Source organism: Eucalyptus grandis, chromosome 1 (assembly GCF_016545825.1).
Source record: "Eucalyptus grandis isolate ANBG69807.140 chromosome 1, ASM1654582v1, whole genome shotgun sequence".
NCBI lineage: Eukaryota > Viridiplantae > Streptophyta > Magnoliopsida > Myrtales > Myrtaceae > Eucalyptus > Eucalyptus grandis.
This window is the reverse complement of record NC_052612.1, coordinates 41,874,848-41,892,797: the sequence shown is the minus strand read 5'-3', so window position 1 is coordinate 41,892,797 and position 17,950 is coordinate 41,874,848. Positions and strand designations below refer to the sequence as shown.

General features: G+C 37.7%; 1 pseudogene; it reads left to right on the top strand.

Annotated features, from left to right (window-relative positions):
* On the top strand, positions 1 to 3,415 carry LOC104414277 (annotated as a pseudogene).
* The last annotated feature ends 14,535 nt before the right edge of the window (positions 3,416 to 17,950 follow it).

Here is a 17,950-nt window from a genome sequence, read left to right as displayed (position 1 = left end):
ATGGCTTATGCAGCACTCGGTGTAACACTGACCCGAATATGCTCAAGCTCGACACTGAACACCACCTCTGATGCTGACAAAATCGTCAGCTTGCCGGGACAGCCCGAGGTCAGCTTCGGCCAGTATGCAGGGTACATCACCGTAGATGAGAAGCAACAGAGAGCTCTCTTCTATTACTTCGCCGAAGCCAAAGCCGATTTGGCTTCGAAGCCTCTCGTACTTTGGCTCAACGGAGGTAAAACCATCTGAACTGAATTCGAGTGAATGATGGTGAGAAATGAAATGAGCATGTTGAAAAACACTGGAGTTTGCTTTTGGGTTGGGTTGGCACTTTGCAGGGCCTGGTTGTTCATCCACTGGAGTTGATGCTTTCTGTGAACATGGACCATTCAAGCCCAGTGGAGATGTGCTCCTGAAAAATGACTATAGGCGGAATAACAGTCAGCGTAAATTCCCTTAACAAAGGCGGGGAAAAAAAGTTGAGCGTATACTCTTAGCAGCTTGAACGCATTTGAACAAGTTGTCTCTCGTTGCAAAAGCTTAAATCGATAGGAGATTGAATTGGACCTTGTGTCAAATATATTATTTTCAAGCATGAATGTGAGATTGATTACATTCGCTACATCAGAGATTCTGTACCTGGCTAATGCTTGCATTTTTCAATTTATTTGCAGAAGCAAACATGTTGTACCTGGAATCTCCTGCAGGAGTTGGTTTCTCCTACTCTGTCAATACTTCTTATTATAACTCTGTCGACGACAAGATGACAGGTTATTTTCCTTGCAAATTGCAATATACTTTTAATAAATAAAAAGTGCAGCGATGATCTAGAGAAGTAACCTAAAGTTGAATTTAAGTACTAATACCAGCTAAACAATGCTTCCACATTTCAGCAATCCACAATGTCGCATTCCTCCGCAGCTGGTTGGAAAAGTTCCCGGAACACAATGAGAGATTAATTCATCATGGGAGAGAACTGTGCAAGTGTACTAGTGATTTAGATTTAGAGTGCGTTTGGTAACATTTCTATCCAAAAATTGTTACAGGGAACGAAATAAAAATATATTTCTATTTCGGAGAACAATTTTTAAACAGAAGAACGCATTTGGTAAAATTGTATAATTTTTTTCCTAAAATAGAAAAAATAGAAACATATTTGGTAAACTTGTATAATTTTTTTGTTTCTTTTAATTTTTTAAATTTTTAATTTTTTAATTTTTAATTTTTAATTTTTCCTTTTTTCTTTTTTCTTTGTTCTTCCTTTTGGCCGGTCATTGGCTTTAGCCATGGCGGCGACCGGCCAACGAGGGCTGGCGGCCTTGCCCAACCACAGCGACGTTCCGGCGGGTTGCCGGCCCTCGACGACCGATCGCCAAGAAGAAGAAAAGAAGAAGAAAAGAAAGAGAAGGAAAAAATAGAAGAGAAAAAAATTGTTTCTCGAAAGTGTTTCCGGAACAAGAAACAAGTTTATCTTATTTCTTGTTTCTGTTCCCCGAAATAAAATAAATAAATAAATCTATTTTTTTGTTAGGAACAAAAGTGTAAACAAATGCGATTCTATTCTTTTTTTTTCAAAACAAAAGAACAGAAATTGTGCTCGGATAACAAAAAAAAGAACACAAAGGCCCTTAGTGAACACCAATTTGTGTGGTTGAGTGAATCAGAAGTTTACTGCAGAAGTTTAACTTCTATCTAATTTCACTCATTCCAGGTCGCTATGTTCCACAACTTGCAATGCTCATCGTGCAGTCCAAGTTGTTCAATTTGAAGGGAATAGCCGTGAGTTTGACAGAAAAATCTGCAAACTTCAATTGGCATCTCCCGTTCATTAGATTGTTACTGACTGAGATGAATGAATCTTATGCTTGCATTAGATAGGGAATCCACTTCTTGAGTTCAGCACCGATTTCAACTCACGGGCGGAGTTTTTATGGTTTCATGGATTGATATCAGACGCAACCAACGAAAGTTTCAACACAGTATGTAATTACTCTCAAATTCGCAGACAAGCACAAAGCGGCCCCCTAACCCCTGTCTGCTCTCGTGTTGCCAGCGAAGCATCAAGGGAAATAAGCAGATTGATTGATACGTACGGTGTCACTCTTGATGTTTGCTTGTAGGCAGTTTCTTCAGTCCTCGGTTTTGAACAAGCTGGTGAGCCTCTTCATCCATTCTGATGGACTTTTTTATTTTCCCCCTTCACAGCCTTTTAAATTTTTGTGATTATGCTGCTTCCAGCAAGAAACAGAGAACATAGATGTATGTGTAGAAGACGAAACCCTCAACTACTTGAACAGGAAAGAAGTGCAGAAGGCTCCGCATGCTCGGCTCGTTGGAATCTCTACATGGACAGTTTGCAGCGAGTAATGATCGACTTAACTCCTTAGAAGCTTCATTTTCTAGTGGCACAATTCCATAGCTAAATGACATAGTCACTAATCTTGTTGAGTCTTGTCAAAGTATATCCACTTTTCCCGATTTCCAGACAAGATTCTCCGGAACCTTGTTGCGTTAAGGGGACTATATGATTGGTTCCTCCTAAAGTTAATCGATTTAAATGACTTAGATGATCCAAAAGTCCATTTATGAAGTGGTTCCTTCAGAACTTTCAATTGACTAGTCCTTAATCCTTCGTTCTTTGACTTGGGTTCTTCCTTAAATGACACGCCTCTTTGTCTGAATTCCCTCATAGTTCTTGTGTGCTACAGGGTTCCCAAATATGATATGCAAAATCTGGGGATATCCGCCATTTCGATTTTGGGGGAATTAATGAAGTCAGAAATCCGCGTTTTAGTGTACAGGTAAGCAAACAATAGAGCATTCTTTAGACTTGGTATATCACTTCCTTTTGCATAAGGAACAACAATGACGTTGGTTTGATTTTTCGTTAAAAAATATCGACAGCGGGGATCAAAATTCTGTTGTTCCATTAATCGGAACGAGGACTCTTGTGAACAACTTAGCAAAGCAATTTGGACTGAACACAACTGTGCTTTTCAGAGTCTGGTTTGAGGAAAGACTGGTCGGCTCACTAAATAACTTTCATAAACATCAGTCCTCTCCTTGATTTTAATAGGTAATTGACGAAACTGAGGCCCTTCTCTTAATTTTTCACAAGTTGCTGGGTGGACGCAAGTGTATGCAGATATATTTTCATATGCAACAATCAGAGGGACGTCTCATGAAGCGCCATTTTCGCGGCCAGCGAGATCGCTAGTGTTGTTCAGCTCATTTCTGGGAGGGAGGCCATTGCCAGAAGGGCTTTTGTCCGAGTCTGCCATGGAAAAACAAAATTTGATTGCATCCGATTTGATTAGCAGGAAACATCAAACTCATCATATTTCCAATTCGCATTTCTTGGCTTCTTCCAAAATCAAATGTTTGCTTCTCTTATGGTGCTTTCTGTAGGCTGTAGCATATATATTAGTAACAATGCGCATATCCTCAGAATATTTTAGTTTCATTCATATTAGAAATCAAGACAGAGGGACAACAACTCTTTTTTTTTGTCCGTAGTTTTTCAGTTCTCAAGCAGTAAAAATGTTTTGACTTATTAATTTTTCCAAGCATTGAACCTTCTAATGAGACAGTGATAGAAAGAAATAGGTTATAGGAGTAAGTAGGTATTTTCGATTGGTTGTTGATTTGATGATCATTAAATTTCACCAATTTTAGTTAATGGCAGATAGGAATATCACTGCTTTCGTTCCGACTTGTTGCCGCTACCAACAATCCACTTAGAGATGACTGATGACTGATGACTGATGAGAAGGAAAGCTCGTAACTAGCTTAAGTAGCAACTATAACACAGGTGGACCGCTTGTTCCCCCACCCCTGCTGGAGTAACTACTATGAAACCCGGAGTTTGATATGCATTGGGCAAGAAACGATGGTATGCTGCGTGAATGTGTCCTGAAATTAGATGATAAACATCCATAGGCTTTGTGTGGGCTAGGATCACAGTGGACTCTGGTGTATGGTAACAAAGCCACGCGATATCTTAAACGCGATTAGCGGGTCCATCTCGAGTGCATTGCCGTCCGGCGAGAGGTAGTTCAGGAAGGGGACATTTATACGGAGTTCCTTCCCATGGCCTTTTATGTATCGCATTGATCAGATCAGACGTGCGATGCGCAGGAACATGTGCCAGAAAAGGCTTGGCCAGCATATCCCAAACCAAGTCTCAAGTACAGAGAGCCAAGAGACATTAGTGTGAATAATCACTAACATCTCTGTTCTCGGTTTCTTCAGGAATTATCCCAGCTTCATAACGTCCTGATTAGTCTGTCAACCACACCAAATTGAATAAAAAATCAATGATTTTGCCGGTCGATGAACACAAAACAATAAATGTAATGTACCTTGCGAAACACAATAAATCACTCACCTTTCGTCTGTCAATCAAAATTCCCCGTGTACAAAGCTCTATTTTTACCTCCACACCGCCGATGTTTCTCAAGCCTTTAGTCTCCGTCTGAGTGAGATCGATGACATGGGGAGATGCAGCACTTTCTGGATCATTTACCGACCCTGCGATTCCACTGAAAGGGACAGAGAAAACAAAAGAGAGCATCTATTTTTTTATTTTTTTCAATAAGGTGCAACTGGCTCGCGGATATTGTAGCTATCAAACTAGAATTCAATTAACTTCCTTGCAAAGGTAAAGATAACTTCTGCAAAATACGAGATTCATATTAGTAACAATAAAACCAAAATCTTAATCTAGGTAAAAGCAATACTGTATTGAAACCAAAACTTGTAAATCAAGAGAAGATGTCCTACTCGAAATTAACTACATAATACCATAAAAATAACATAATCCTACTAAATTATAGTTCTATAAAATATGAAGCCAATCCAGTTATATAATTAGTCCCTAAGTAAAAAGGTGATTACTTAGGTACCATCTGGATTAATTTATTTTTGTATTTTTTTATAACAAATAAAATCACTTAACTTATTTTTTGTTATTTAAACGTTCCTTAATGAAAGGCCATGTTCGTTTCCGCCAAATAATGAGTGTCAGTTTTGCACTATTTTCATTAGACAATACGTATCGTATCTAAATGGTAGTTACGTATTTTGTCTATTTTGTTATTGTATGACACATTTTGGTTCTACCTTAATAAACAATTTTTTTTTTTTTGGCCGGCAATATAAACAAGTTAGAAATAACGAAAGTAACACAGTTATTTCCTGATAACAATTCAAGAAAAAACCTAATCATTTTTTAATCTAGGAACAAATAATGACCATTATTATTCATCGAAAATAATAAAAAAAATCCTAATTATTAAAGGAAGGATTACATGGTAGTGATCACTATTGGAAACAGTACCAATACGTGAAGAAGATGAAGAAGAAAAAGCAGGTTCTTAAGCTGTGGAGATGCATAGTGTTTGGGCCACCACAATTTTCTTCAACACACAACCTTCGAAAGGTTATAAAAGCGCCCAATAACCATTAGGTAAAACTAATCAAATTTGAAAGTAAAAAATAAAATTAACCGTACGAACAGTCACACTATTTTAATAGTACTATTCACAGTAGAGTTGTGATCTTTTTTAATTATTTAATTCCGAATCTTAATATATTAGCCTAATGGTTTTTAGGCGCTCTTATAACTTTTGAAAGGTTATGTTTGTTCAGACTACCTTCTTAACCTCTGAAAGTCTATAGCTGTAAAAACATATTTATTTGCTATTATGTATTCAAGATTTTTGTTCAGTACTTTTAACTTAATATATACGGTATTATATTCCAATCATTTCATTTTCTTTAGAATTTTTGAAGAAATACTAAAATTGTTATCTAGTATTTTCATTTTGAGATTTTGTCATATCTTGGAGAACTCTTGCCAGTAATCATTAGAAATATTGTAAAGTAAATAATTCATTAAAGAATATTATCATGTCTCAAATTTGAATTCTACCATCAGCTTTGGACTAAGAAATGGCAAGAAAACGAATGGAGCTTGACCCACTCGATCCTGCATTCCATCTTTCACTTGCAAAGCTAGGCGATCGAACTCGCGAGACGATGAGACATTTGGAGAAAGGAAAGACGCAAGAAGCAACATCTTCTACAGGGAGAAGACATTGACAGGGTAACTTTCCCCTCCTTGCCAGCAAATTTTTCAAACCTACCGACACGTTTATCTTCCGTTGGGCCTAGGATTGAAAGACGGCGATAGGTTCATTGCCGACTGTCGCCACTATCAAAGAACTCGAGCACATTCTTTGCTAGTGGGAGAGACGGCTTTCTCTCTCTCTGTCATGCCCATCTAATTTTCTTAACCAAAATGATGAACACACCAAGAAATCCCGCAACTCAGTGTGCACCCACACAGCTTCGATTAATTCAATTCAGGGCGTTTTGGTTTCTATTGTTTTGGCTACATTTCGATTGGCCAACACAAAATTTTGTTTCGATTTAGGTCAATGAGAAAATTCTGAACAAGATTGCCCCTACTCTAACCTGCCAGAATTGTTAAGAGTGCACGGTAGAAATCCAATACCTTTACCTAGGAGAAAGGCCTTGAGAAAATCTAAGTTCAAGCCCGTCAATATGTCCAATTAAAGAAATATTCACTCGAAAACTTAAAACAATGAATTATGGACCAATTATGATATATTAAATACTTTGTGGCACATTAATTCTCCAATGTAATACTTCCTAATATAATTCACACGTGTATCCTAACAGAAATAAGCCAACGATGAATTCAGATCCTTTATGTGAGACTAACTTGGTCATTTGGGGTGCTTATTTTGCAGAATCTATTCTGGTTCCTTTCTTGAGAAAACCATCCCAATTTGGGCTTTTATTTGAATTTTTCGCTTGACATGGAAAGCGAACCCTCGGATAAATCTAGCAGCTAAGTCAAAGAACTCGACTTGTGGGGACTATATGTACACGAAAATTTCGCCTCAGCAGCAATGATTTCGAAAGTGGGCCCTTTGAAAAATCTGTAATCCAGCAAGCTTATAGCTCGTGAAACCCACTTAATCGGCTATAATATACATTATATTTCGTCCAAAGCAAAAGCGACATGTCGGGCATTATCCATTCATGAGCTTGATCGCACTAACTCTCAAAAAGGCAACCCCATGATTTTTAGCCAACAGGGTTTAGAACGATCTGTGTCTTTTGTACATCACGGAAATTGCCTTAAAAAATGAGCCACATGACTTGAACGTGACTATTTTCCTTGGGCCCGCCACCGTTGCTTCGCCGGTGTAAGTCGATGCCGGTCGCCGGTGTAAGTGGATGCCGGTGGAAGCGGGTGCTCCATGGCAAGCCAGGTCTACTGGGGGCGGATGGCCTCCTCTTTCGGGACAACAAGGAGATTACTTGGTTCGGAAGAAAATTTTTAGAGATGGTGATAGAATCGAACTTTCGGCAATTAGAAACTAAAAAACAGCTTGGATGCAAACAATTTCTAGAAAGGCCCGGCCCGGCCCGGCCCATGTCCTAAATCTCATCAAGTGAGGCCCACTCGCTCAGCACTTAATAGGTCGGCAGAGTTTGCCTTGGCCTGTACTCTGTCAACATGATTAAATTATATTAAAGTAAATTAAAATAATAGAAATAAAAAGAAATTAAATATTCATTGTTGTAAATATAAGTATTACAGGCATTAAGTTAAGTATGATGGGCTGTAATGGTTGACCAGATGCAGAAAGAATCGTCAACACACGCGATTGCTTCTAAAAATACCAATCCCTTTCGCACGATCTGTAATTAACAATTAATCTTTGAAAACTCCGTATATTTATCCCAATTTGAATATGAAAATTACTTAACTCAAAATGATAAGCAAGCTGCCGACGGACAAATCGTTGATGTATGGGCTATGCTATCTCCCCTTGGCATAGGACGGTTGACCATGACCGCCCCCGATAAATTAACCATTTTCATGAATGAATCTTGTTTTATGATTCTATAAATTTTCTGGCAGTATTATTTTTCGTATTGACGAATGAATTTTTCGGCGATGGTCCCCACCCCTATCCCTATCCTCCCACCACAATTTTTTCCAATTACCCTCCTCGCAAATTTCTTCGTTCTTATTAGATACGTGCCCGCGCACGTGTCAATTACCCGTTTTTTCCGGTATTTTATTTCGCCCGCGGTTTCTCGAAACAGAGTCAAGCTGAACTTCGAGGATTGACCGGCGATATCCCATGTTTGACCCAGCTAGGCTAAACGCGGCGGTTGACTTTTTCTTTTTTCTATAAAGAGATGGAGTTTGACTTTGTCGGTGTATTAAGTGACCCACCTATAAATGTCTAAGGAATAATATTTTTTAATCCGGAATTTATTAAGATTGACGAGTTCGATTCATTGGATTCGGAAAAAAAATTGCAAAAAAATGACAATGGTTCGGGGAAGCGAAGCTGTCGAAGCCGCCGGCCGGTCAATGTCTCACTCTCTCGATCCTTGAATTGGGCTCAATCGCTACATCAAAGCAAAAGCACATACAAGTAGTGACCGGGATCGCCGTAAATACGGTGAGCTGTACGCGTGCACGACATCACGACGTACCAATTCATTTTTAGAATTTATAAACACTAATTACGAATATGAACAAGACAGCACTAGAAAGATTGTCGTGAAAATTTCAATAAGGATTCTTGGTTAGATTTAGTTGACTGGAAATTTTTCAATTCCCTTTTGGCTGAACTTTGGGGAGACTCGGCGTTCCTTGACTTCGTGGACGGTGAGTTTTTAAATCCGAGGGACTTCTTCTTGTAAGTGGATCGCTGAAATATATAAAGTTCAGGCTACCGAGTTGTACCATAGCAAAAAATTACGTGTTTCTGACATCATTATTATGATTTTTGGAAATACATATCCGTCCACAAAAGATACACATGTTGTTATACTCATTTACATATAAAATTTAAGCAATATCATGTCATCAACGTTACCATGATAAAAGTCATTTACTAGAAACTCAAGATTTCAAAATTGGTGGTTGATTGTGTGCTCAACCATAAGTAAGTCCAAAACTTAACAAACTTAACAAGACACATGAGCATAACTACTTCGAAATTGATGTGATCTAATAATCATGTGTTCTCTCCCTCATCTACGGAAAAATGAGAAAGGTCTTGTCCTCCAAAAACTTAAAAATGGTGCGAAATTACAGTCACGTGACGATGGGATAGAGATCCCCGTCAGTGTATATGAAAGAGGACGTTGAATCTCTCGGTTTTGCTTGCAATCAAGGTAAATCCGATTGGGGTTTGGCCGCGATATCACATGTTCGACCCAGCAAGGCTAAACGCGGTGGTCGACCCTTTTCTTTTCTTCTATCTTGAAGAGATGGACTTTGACTTCTCTTTTTTAATCCGGAATTGATGAAGATGAATAAGTTCGCTTCATTGCATTTGGAAAAATTCCAAAAATGATGACATTGGTTTAGTTAAGAGAAAATGTCAGAATACGGCCGATTGATGTCTATTATTCTATTATTTTCTTTCCCAAAAAAAAAAAATCCATTTAACTACGTCAATTAATTTTTCTATTTCTCACAATAGAAAAGTAGCCAACAAATATATATTTAGAACGCAAACAAGAACTAAAAAAAAAAAAAAAAATCTATTAAGAAGTAAAAAAAATGTAAAAAAAATTATTGCAGGGAATAATTTTTTAAATGATGTCATTTGACGTGAGGAGGAAGAAGAAATTAAAAAATAGAAAATCTTAGAAAATTATTAAAAAATAACAAATTCCTTGTCACAAAAAATTTTGAAGGTCGTATTACATGCTTTTTTGTTCTTTTTTTTATTTTGAGAATAAAAATTTTAGGATCATATCAAATGTAATTTTCTACTCGTAAATTAGTTTAGGGAATAAAAACAAAATAAAAAAACCTATTTCTAGACACAAATTATTCCTAAAAGCAAAAATATTACAAATTTTGCCCTAACTATTTCAAGTCTTGATTTGGGCTCAATCAATACATTAGAGCAAAATCGCAAGCAGATAGCAATCGGGATCGTCGTGAATGTCGCGAGCCATATGTGCACAACGTAACGTCGTGCCGATACATCTTTAGAATTTATAAACACTGGTTACAAATATGAACAAAGACAAAACAAGAAAGATTGTCCTGAAAATTTCAAAGAGGGGTCTTGGTTTATATTTATTTGACCAGGAATTTATCAATTTCCTTTTGGATTGAACTTGGAGAAGACTTGGCTTTCCTTGACTTCGTGGACGGCGAATTTTTTTAATTATGAGGGACTTCTTCTAGCGGGGACGTCGCCGAAATACATTTCCGTTGACATAAGATGTGCATGTGGGTGTAACTATTTACGTACAAATTCATGAAATACCACATGAGAAAAATCATTTGATAAAATCTCAAGAATTCAAAACAGGCGGCCGGCTGGGTGCTCAACCCCGCAAGTCCAAAACTCGAAGAGACGCGAGCACGGCTACTTCGGAAAAGACGCGATCAAAGCACATGCTCTCGCCCCCATTTAAGGAAAAGTTTAAAAGGTCTTGTCCTCCCGGGACATAAAAATAGGCGCGAAATTCCACGAACGCTACGGCGGGATAGAGACCGCCGACAGTGCCACACGAAAGAGGAAGTCGAACCTGTCAGCGTTGCTTGTAATTAAGGTAAAATCTGATTGGGATTACGCGGCGCTGAATCTGTCCCTTGATTTCCAAGGGATAAACAGGGACGTCTACCCATCAAATGAGGAGGGGTTGGTCAGCTTAATTGCTACCCACCACGGTTGGCGGTTTCCATCACATCGAACTTTATATTATATCAGATTTCAATCAGCTCGCGCGTAAAGTATTTCACGTCATTGCTTGCGCTTCACAGCACCTTTGTTCCACACTGCCAAGTTGCAACCCTCGTAACTCGGCTATGGTCCTTTGGTACTGCGCGAGAAAGTGTACCGGAGCCCTAGGGACCTTAGAGTTGTTAAAATTGGTCCCAGATGCATGTGTTAACTCACTTTTGTTTAGATGAATCATATGCGAGTCACTTAATATCAAAATATAGATTATAAATAGGTTTTGGAAAATAGAGCCAAAAAAAAAGGGAAGGATATTAATGGGTCAATCAACCGATTACTTTCAACCCAAATTAAAAATGAAATTGTCCATTCTTGAAATGCAACCATTTAGGGATAAAAACTACTAAATATGAATCACGGATCTAGTACGGTTAGGTATGACTCATTGAATTTGCATAATATATAAGAAGATTGGGTCAAATCACTCAACATTGAGATCCCGTTTGATAGGTCTATTGAAGGCGCATAATGTTATTTATTACATTTTTTCTCCCTATAAATTAAGAGTACAAATGTAGAATATCATTAACCTAACGTAAAATAATTTACACTATACCTAACCCATGATTTCGAACGTCAATCCTCCAAGCTAATCATTCCGGGCTGTCCAAATCACGTCCTTTAATTAATCGCCATTTTTCGGACGCATTTCACGAGTGGCATAGACAGGACCATTGTGATACACGTTTAGAACGATTCCGGCTTCGCAGAGTTGTCCTTGTCCCGTTCCCGAAAACATCTCCCAATCGAAGGGCCCCGGCAACGAGCCGTCCGAGAAGAAAAGTCAAAAACACGTTAGCTTTGCAATGTTGTGGAGTTTTTTTTTTTTTTCCTCTCACTCGTCCCGTAAAAAGCTCGTGCTGATATTAATTTTTCGGCGGAGATGACGAGTCCAATTGAGTACGTACGTGTCAGATCGGAACGACGTGTTTCGCGGACGAGACTCATCGTCCGGAAGCGGGTTTCGTCATCCCCGAGGTTCAGTACGAAAGTTACACGAACATCCTTTTTTCTGTTTCCTGGTCACGGGTTGTGAGAACGGCCACGTCAAAAACGCGGATAGAGTTTGCATGCGCGATGGCTGATTCCTCTGTGGCCACGAACTCACCAGACGATGATTGGATGGTTCGTGCATTCAGTAACCTAAAGATGATAAAACATTGTTAAAAATTAATGTAGAAAAATTGTATAAAATATCGAAAACCCACCGTACAATCATTAATTCAATTTAAAACATTTCAATTGTATTAATTTAAATATTTTAAACATTTCGATAACTTATCAATTTGATCACAAAACTTTTAAAGATGTGCTAATTTTATCTTGAACTTTTTTATGATTTGTTAATTAGTTTCTTTGATGAATTTTATTCAAAAAGCGTTGACAACATGATACAATTGGTGTTAATATGGATCATTTTTGCAATTTTTAATTTCATAATTTTTAATTTTTTTTAACTTTTTCCTTTTTTGCCATCGACAAGGAGGTCGCTGGCCTCAGCCCTCACCTGAGGTTGACGAATGTGGCCCTTGCTAAGACAAGCACAAGCCTCAGGCATCTCTTGCCCAAGGTCAATGAGGGTGGCCCTCAACTAAGGTCGATGGAGGGGAATAAAAGATAAATGAAAGATAAATAAATAAATAAATGCAAAAATTGGCCACATCGACCATACCATGTAGCATAATTGGCAATGACTAGACTCTCACATTAATAATTTCTAGCCAATTAGGACTAAATTGGCAAATGTTAAAAAAATTTAGGACTAGATTAACAAATTATAAAAATGTTTAAAATTAAATTGACATAATTGAAAAGTTTATGCTAAATTGATAAATTGTTGAAAGGTTTATAATTAAATAAACACAAGTGAAAGATTTAGGACCGAATTGATTGTTGTATGATAAATTAAGTTTTTTTGGATAATTTTCTCTAAATAGTGTTTGATTATGAAGGTAGATTTAGCATTTTCTCAATTCGATCCTTTTTTTTTTTAAGTCAAAGGCACGACCGTAATTAACCGATCATTTGAAAAAGAACTAGAACAACGACTAGACAATCCACCATCATGACCCTTCTCTTACATCCAAGTCTTCTAAGACAGGAACCGAACCAGCCATCATCGATTCCCGAAAAGCATAAAAACGCCCTCGTCGTTCGGTCAAAATCCAAGGATGGGGTTCGATTGAGATTTTGTTGTCCACTTCTTTCTCGCAAATGGAAATGCCTTTTTTCCGGCATATTCCGCTTCGTTTCCCATCGTTCGCGCATGGCAAGTGGTGCAAGAATCGCAATTGTTTCTTGGTACCGGAGAAAAAAAAGAAAAGAATAACACGTGTAAATGAGGGAGGATTAAGTTAGGCGAGGGCACATGCAACATATAGACATGCAAGTATGAACATCATTATCTTAAATTACTATGATTGCTATGATACTGAATATAATACTAAATTGGGGAATCTGTTCTCTTTTCTGTCACCTTCTCTAGGGAGTTCTTCAGAATAGGAAATCCTTTGTCTGGTCACATGCATCTCCTACACATGACTTCTCCCATTTCAATGGATTTATGTAGTATTCTGCTACAAATATTTCGTCGACTCGTTTGTTACCGTTTTAAAATTTTAGGATTTTTTATTTTTATTTTTTATTTTTATCTAGGTCAATAATTCTGATCATAACACTCTCTCTCGATTTTGTCCCACTCGTTATTCCCATCACTCTCTATTAGCTTTCGTGTTCCGTTGATGTTTCTCGTAAACATCTTGCATTTTAGTGTCAATGCGTTACTAGATGTGCTTACTCCAATTTAATTTACTATAGAGATTACCGGTATGCATTGCCATTATGTGTAGTCCATTCCAATTGTTTGGCTCTGAATGACTGACCATATAGTGTTGTAAAACCTTTACTCCTTCCATTACCCAATTTAGGTTTTTGATTTGAATATTCAACATGCCATGCTTATTTTCCTTTTTTTTGATTATACAGTCATCGTTATTTCATGCACCTCGCTTAATTGCCATCTACTAGCGAGTTCTCCAAGCGCTTGTAAAGGATGTTAGGTGAAACTGCACATTAAAAAATTGATATGGTTTAAAATTCATTGACTTATGCTTTTAAGTAAAAACGATTCAATTACAAATATTGATTGACTTTGACCTGGACTTTAGCTCTCTCTTTATGATCCTGCCCTATTAAATCTGTTAAGCTCCGGCCGCAGAATTTATGGTGGTGTCCGATCCAAGTTAGTCCCATGTGAGAAGACCACACACAAAAAAGTCACTAATTCACCACTTAACGAGACTAGATTTTTTTATTTTTTAATAATCCCAAACGCATTAACTGAAATGACTTAAATAACTGAAAAAAAAGTTGACTTAATTTGATGAGTGAGAAAGAAATTACGCAATCTCTCGAGTAAAAAAATATAAACAACAAGCTCGAAAAATAATCCAGGACAATTTCCTCACAAAAATGTCTATGACGTACTTGCACACGCCACCCTTCCGAGTCGATAGTTTGTTTACCACGTCGGTCAATTTCATTACAATTTACAAATACATCGGATTCGTTGGAGAATTTTGATTTTGCCATCTCAAATTTCGACGCCCCCCAAATTGAATGAGGTAGTTGAACCTAGTCTCACCAACTAGCCTTGCACGAGAAAGCATACATTAATTTTTCTCCAACTCTCTTTGCCCTTGTAAAACACTTTGCCGGGCAGGTCAGTGCTCCGTTTTTTTTTTCTTTTTTTTTTTCGTGTGTATATTTTCACTTTTTACTCATGCAATATACGTGCATGTATTTCGACGCATTTGAAGGTTCTCGGTTTTATATGCTTTTAACGTCCTAAAAGAGAGCTAGGCGAGAGGGGGCATGAAAATCCCATGGAAGCGCCATCAATTAATCTGACAATTTAAATTATTAAATAAAGGATGATGATACAAATACAAATAGTCTCAATGTGTAACATGATTTGCACTTTTAATTTATTCAATGCGGCCCCCGAAACCTTAACTCAATGTGTAATATTGTCGTCGAATTTTTAATTTGTTTAATGTGATTCCTAGACTTTTGATACTTATTAAAATCAGTCCCTTAACTACATGAAAATATTAAATGATTCAATATTGAACGAATTGAAAGTTCAAGGTGGCATTGCACATTGGACTAAAGTTTATGAATTACATTAAACAAATTAAAGGTTCAATGATCATATTACACATTAGATTAAAGTTTATGAAACATTTGGTTCATTTTCCTTTAAATGAATGCGTGATTTGATATTAAATTGCTTCAACCACCTTTTAAATCTTACCCCCACCGTAAATTGTAGATCCCTTTTGCTATATTACTCTCCACTTGGGGATGGAAAGTGACAGAATTCGTTCATCCTCATCTCTTCTCATTCTAGTGCTCCTTTTTAGAGCACGAAATCAAAACACTGACTGCATGATCGTGGACCGAATCAGTGCTCGATCGAACATAAGTACTACTTGATCGTAAAGATAAATTGGGCATATCTTCGCAACCTCGTTTTAATACGGAAGAGATGCTTCTGCATCTCCTAGCATCGTATGGCACTAATCAGCTTCGTGATCAAAGTGTTAAAAACAGAATCTAATCGCACGGCCGGTGTCCATACACTAGCCGAGCTACGTATCAACCAAAGATCTACTAAAATCAATATTTAAGCTTTTTATCGAATCAAAATATAGAGGCAAAGGGTTATCGAGAATTGAACCGAACCGAACGTTGATGCCTCCTATAACTTGTTATCCCATTTACACTAATTAGGATTAATCAGGTGAAAAAATAGAAGCTTAGAAAGTTTGTTTTTACTGGGAATTTTTTCGCTTGAAAATCACGCTGCTCGAATCATCGACTTGACAATGGAAATTATCGCACTTTGACTGATCGGTGAATGCGGTCAAACTTCAGAGCTCTTGCATTTCAAATTGACATAAAATTGAGCATTGACAAAGGATGTAGAACCTTGATGATTGGGTTCTAAGACCGATGAAACGAATCCACGGACGATAACGCAAAGCTTTCCGATAGAATAAGAGCAAGAGCGTGATCCACAAAAGGAAATTTAACAACTGCAATGGATGGAAATATATCGTTGAAAAATGGTTGGAAATGAATTGGAAGGAAGTAAAAGTGTTTTGACAAAAGTGAACCTTGCTCTTTTTACGTGTTTGTGTCTTTTCCTCTTTAAGATGCTCTCCTTGTATGATCAAACGATTTCCGCTCATGGAGATCAGATTTTGGTTTCATGTGTTTGATGGCGATGATTTCTCTTATCTAACGAGCTCAACCTTGACACTGTACCCGTCAATTGACATTTTTAATAACTATTTCCAACTAAGAAAATAAAATCACATATCCGTTCCCGCTATTTTTACCTCACAATCAATCCGATTTTGACTAAACCTCATGAGCTAATTACAATTTTTCTGACTTGGACTAACATTGACTCCATCATTAATTGATAGTTAGAAACCGTCGCTGCCTTGTCAACTTAATTCTATTAGCCTCTCGATATCAATGTTGGTGTCTGATCATTGATTGCATTCATAGTAAAGATAAATCGCATATGCTAGTCATCATACTGTACACTCCTTTACTTATAAAAGCCCGACACGCTATATCAATCGGTAAATAACCAAACATGCCGAACAACATATCATTTACTTCTATCTTTGTCTCTACAACCTCAGCACTTTATATCAATATCAACTTGAATTTATATCATATTCAAAGACGTAATCAATGTACGGTTGATGGCATCGAATCTCCCTAACTTTAGCTCTTCGACATCAAAGCGGGCCTTTTTGGGGGCGTCGATAGGGCTCAATCAAATTCCTGCCAAAATATACATAGCAAAGGAAAATCTTGCCAAATCCACTTTTATATATTCTCCTCCATCGAATTTGTGCCCAAAAAAAAAAAAAAAAAACATTCCCAGGGTAGGGACAGGGAAATGGCTACTCGGGGAGGAATCACGAATTAGGGAAGGGAATATGTGGTCCCCACACAACCCAGCCGACCAGCATGGAGTACGCTGCTCCTCACCACGTGGAGCACATCCGACGCCTCAAGCGCCACACGCAACTGCGCACGTGTGGTCCCTCCCCGTCCCACTGCCTCACCGCCCCGTCCCTTTATCTCTCTCTCTCCCCATCACCCCGTCACGGTCCGAGACGCGGAGGTCCTCGTCCGTTACAGACAGGAGGGGGACCCCCACTCTTTGGTTCACTCCTTGAATTCTCCGAATTCCTTTTTTTTTTTCAAAATTATTTTTCATTTTCCTTTTATTTTTTATTTTTTGGGTTTTTCGTCATTTTCAAATGCAATGACGGTAAAAAAAAAAAAATGATATTTTAAAATATAAAAATAAACAATGAAAAGGCCAGGAATAAAGAGGGAATTTTTATTACCAAAATCTCCCTCCTACTCGACTCAGCCCCATGTACCTAACACGCACCACTCAATTCTGTCCCCCCCTCCTGCTCAATTATGACCAGATATCTCTAATTCCATGAGATTGTCTCATTAATTACATCTGTCCCAAACGGCGTCAAAAGTGAACATTTGTCCAAATAAAGTTATTTATCTCGCCGAAATACACAAAATTGATGAAGTCATTTAATTATTGTGATCATTTTTGGTAATTAGGGCATTCGGAGCTCTTGCTGATCACACTTAATAAGGAAATATCGATTACGAATCAAACAAAATAGATGGCATTTCTTGTTCAGGCGTTTTGCAAATCCTTATTCCGAATCTATGGAAATAGTCAAGTCACTCAATGCTCTCGATTACCTGTTTACCTTGACCTCACGTACTATTAAAAGAAAAATGACAAATATATAACTCGTGTCGATCCGGCGATAATCGCATTTATTCACGATCGTTGCGCGCCATTTCAGGGCAATCGAGATTTGACGTACTCTATCTACTTACGTAAATCTTTTGAGGTAAAGACGTTACATATGTTACCTATTAACCCTTGTTATTGCGATCATTGAATTAACCGTTGCTCGACAGGTATTTGTTCTGGTGCTGCTCTATGCCATTTTCTTCTTGTTCACTATTCACATATATGTGTATACGTGTATTTGGAT